Source organism: Bos mutus, unplaced genomic scaffold (assembly GCF_027580195.1).
Source record: "Bos mutus isolate GX-2022 unplaced genomic scaffold, NWIPB_WYAK_1.1 CTG260, whole genome shotgun sequence".
Taxonomy (NCBI): Eukaryota; Metazoa; Chordata; class Mammalia; order Artiodactyla; family Bovidae; genus Bos; species Bos mutus.
Window position 1 is genome coordinate 247,479 of NW_027219762.1, and position 4,212 is coordinate 251,690.

Consider the following 4,212-nt stretch of genomic DNA (forward strand, 5'->3'; position numbering starts at 1 on the left):
TGTTCAATCCCCCAGGAAACACTACTGAGCCTGCATCTCACTCGCTGCCCTGAACCAGGGTGGGTCCCTCCAAAGTTCAAGCCATGACAAATACTGCTGAGCCAACATCCCAGTTCCTGCACCAAACCAGGCTGGTTCCTGCCCATATCAACCACAACAAACACTCCTAAGACCACATCTTGGTTCCTGCACTGATAGCGGCTGGGTCCTGCCCATATTCAAGCCCAGACAAACACTCCTGACCCCATTTTTTGCCCCTGAACTGGACTAGGCTGGGTCCTACATATGTTCAAGACCCTGACAAACACTGCTTGGCGTGCATTTGACTCTCAGGCTGATCTCGTTCCCTACACTGAACTAGGCTAGGTCCAGCACTTGCTGAAATCCATGGGAAATACTCCTGAGCCCATATCTGGGTCCCTTCTCTGAACCAGGCCGGGTCCTGCCCTTGTTCAAGCACCCGAAAAACACTCCTGAGCCTACATCTCGGTCCCTGCACTGATCGCGGCTGGATCCACCCCTTGTTCATCCAGACAGACACTCCTGAGGCCACATCTCAGTCGCTCCAATGAACCAGGCTGGGTCCTGCCTTTGTTCAAGCCCCCAACAAACACTCTTGAGCCCACATCTCAGTCCTTGCACTGAATCAGGTGGGTCCTGCCCATGTTCAAGCTCTTTGTAGAATGCATGTATCATATATCAGGACTATAGGATGGCTGGCTTAGCTTGGTCCTCTTGCTGCTCCAGGCCCCACAGGCTTGGGTGACAGGGCAGGCTGGGATGTGTTCTCACATGGAGAACAGTACCACTTTGAAAGGGCCTCAATAGGGTAAATGGCAGACATGCATGTCTCCGACACCGGTGAGTCATGGAACTTAAGGGGAACTGTCTTTAGAGTCTCCCTGGCAGGCATTCGAACAAGGTTCAGGGAGTTCCCTCATGCCAGCAGAGCGGGCCCCATTTCTCCCTCTGTGCAAAGTGTGGCCAAGCCACCTCAGGCCTGTGCAGTGTTCACATCTGTCCAGCGAGGGAGGGAGGGTCGCACGTCCAATTCTGCAGTTCAGCAGTGACCGCCCACTGTTGGCTCTCAAGGTTGAGAAAGCACTCTCGGAACGTGTGGACTAAAACCGTCTAATCTCCCATTGCTGCAACTCACTCAGGACGCGAAGGGCTTGCAAAGGATAAGCGTCTTTTCTGAGAGCTGCTGTCCAGAGAGTGGCAGACGGCAACAACACTACTTAGAGAGACAGAGACACACAGACATCAGCCCCTGGTACACATACAGAAGGATTGCCCAAAACAGTGCTATGCCGGAAGCAAAGATAGAGAGACAAAGAGTGAGCTCTGCACCCTAAGGCTCTGGTCTCCCTGAACAGTGAAGATCAACTGTAGCAAATTTGGGGTTTTTTCCCTACTCCCCTAGCATCAGGACAGCAACAGGCTCCCTGTCCCATGAAGAAAATTATCCAGCCACTTGGCACCCCTGCATATCCTTTGGATAGTCAGGGAGAGCTCCCAGTTATTGCCGGTTCTGTGGGACACAGGAGTGTATTGTTTGGATTGCGGAGCAGGAACCCGTGGTTGGAATTTCCAGAGCCAGGTCAATGACAGCGCCTGGGGCTACCCCAGCCACATGCAAAACCCTCTACATTCCTGGGGCAGAATCTGGCCACGTCGGGGCACCAGAGCACAGGAACCGCGGAAGATGCCCTCCGGTCTAGGGGCATGTCCATAAGGGTGCCGCCCACTACCCTCTCCGCCTTTGGTCTAGATTTGGGCAAGGAGCCTGTGCGTGGCTCACAGCCTAGGCTCCTGCCTGTTTTCCGCTGATGTCCTAGGGCCCGTTCACCCTGGCCTGGGCTGTGCGGCACCCCTTTCCTTGGCCTCACGCCATCCCCAACACACCAATCCCCGACTCCCGATGATCCCCCTCACTCCCCACCCCCAAAGAGCTAGTGGGTCCCACAGGTTTACTGCAGCCTGGGCCGCCATTATGCACCATTGTCTGTGCTGTTATATCGTGTCCCTTCACATCTGCCCCAGCTTGGGCCAAGAGGAGCGTGAGAGGCAATCAAAGGAAGGCAGGAGTGTCCTGGAACCCCCGACCTTCTTAGCTGTGAGCCCCAGTACTCAGGAAGAAACCCCCACCCCTCATCCCTGGATCTGCCGTCCTGATGCTGTGTGCAGCTGGAACCTTGCAACCACCAGTTGTCACGCCAGGTGAAGAAGCCGTCCTCTCTAGGGTGGAGGCAGTGCAAGACAGCGAGACCCTGGTGGACGGAGACGTGGCAGGTATCGGGTGGAAGTTCCAGCTGCTTGCAGAAGACATCATGGAAGAGGTGATAGCTGTGGCAGATGAGCAGTGGGAACAGTGGTCCTCCCAAGAGCTGGAGGAGAAGACGGTGAAGGAGCAAGGCCAGGACAGGCCGGGAGGCCCGAGTGAGCACCAAGTACTAGATGTCCTGAAGGCACTGGCCGCCCTGCAGGTGGAACTGAGCTCTGAGTGTGAGCAAAACCACAGGGCCTACCATCAGAGGAGGAAGCATCACTTGGCTTGGGGGAGTGCCATCATCCAGGGCATCCCTGGCTTCTGAGCCAAAACTGTATCCTTTCTGCTGCTCCTTTGGGTCCGCTGCTCATGAGGAGGAGGAGATGGGGCAGGAGCAGGAGGAGGGGGAGGGGCGAGGGCACAGGAAGGGCACTGGAGGCCCCTGAAAGAAATGTGGTCCTGGGCAATTGGCAAGCTCCAAAGGCCCAGCCGAGTAGGATCTGGGCAGGGCTACATATGTACACGTTGCAGCCATACCTTTGAGTGTCTCCTTCAGGCCTGCATCTGAGGAGGAGCAGCATCTGAGGCCTCCAAGTCAGGAATGACCAGAGATGGTACACCAGAGCAGCATTGGCACACAGTTATTGCTGTAAATGTGGGTGATCCTGGCATATAGCTGAGACATGTGAGTCATTCATATACACACACACAACACACACACACACACACACACACACACACACACACACACACACACACACACACACACACACACAACCCCTTTGCTTTCAAACACGGATTGTCACAGGACTGCAAATCTGACCATGTAAGCAGTGACATGCCACTACCCAGCATACACAGGTCTGGAGGAGAACAGTAGTGGTCAGAAATAGCCCCTGCTTGGAGAATGCAGACCACCTCAGATGCACACCACAACAAGGGGCCCAGAGCCATGAGCCTGTCTGATGGTATGGCAAAGCCTGATGACATCAGTGGTGGCCAGGTAACAGGCAGTACCCAGCTCCTTGCAGATGCCTTTTCCAGTATCCTTGTTCCACCCCAGACTAGGACTGATGCTCCTGGCTCTTTTTGGCCTGGCATGTAGCTCCCTGAATGGCTTCTTGACCTAAAGCAGAATATTAGCCACCCTCAAGTTTCCGTCATGATCAGCAACCAAGATCAAGACTTTCTCTGCTACATGATAGACTTGAACGTCAGTGAGGGAGACTGAGGAAGGGTGGGTATGGGACCTGGCGGGGAGTGGGAGGATCCTGTTAGCCATGTTGCTGCACTGTGAGACTTTAGAGAGGTGTCGTGGAAGCTGTTAATGCCTGCCTGGGAGGCAAGCTGAGGCCCCTAGAAGTTTGCACCTTTTCCCTCCTCCCTATCCTGGCAGGTGCAGGTGCGGAACCATCTGCAGTCCCCCTGCAAGCTGGTCTTTTCCTTTCAGGACAACTCCTACTTCTTGAACACCATGATCATTAAGGAGTATTACCTTGACATCACTGGTAAAACGTGGCTCCCAGGGTGATGAATGTGGGTGTGCAAGCATGTAGATGCTCCACCTGTGGAGTCCACCCCAGTCTCCCCTGTCTTTCTGCAGGGTACAGGGCATGTCATTCCACTCCAGTCCACTGGTTCTGGGACTTTGAATGGGGATCCCCCAGCCACAGTCTAGACACCAGGAGCCTTAATTTTCTCAACTGGCTTTCAGGCCACAATGGCCCAGAATCGAACAGGATTGCTGATGTGGGGTTGCTTTGGGCCTGCACAAAGTTGATGATTGATGGTGGAGTTCTTGGCTGCTCATGGGAAGGTTCGGGGCCTGGTCAGCCCTGGGTTGACCTTGCTCGGGTTGCCAGCAGCTCATCAGCAATGATGTGTGGGATGATCCCCTGAAGTACTACCTCAGGGAGGAAGGTTCTTCCATCAGAGATAACTGA

General features: G+C 54.6%; 1 pseudogene; it reads left to right on the forward strand.

Moving 5' to 3' along the window:
- The first annotated feature begins 1,993 nt into the window (after nt 1-1,993).
- LOC138986925 (testis-specific Y-encoded protein 1-like) lies at nt 1,994-4,212 on the forward strand (annotated as a pseudogene).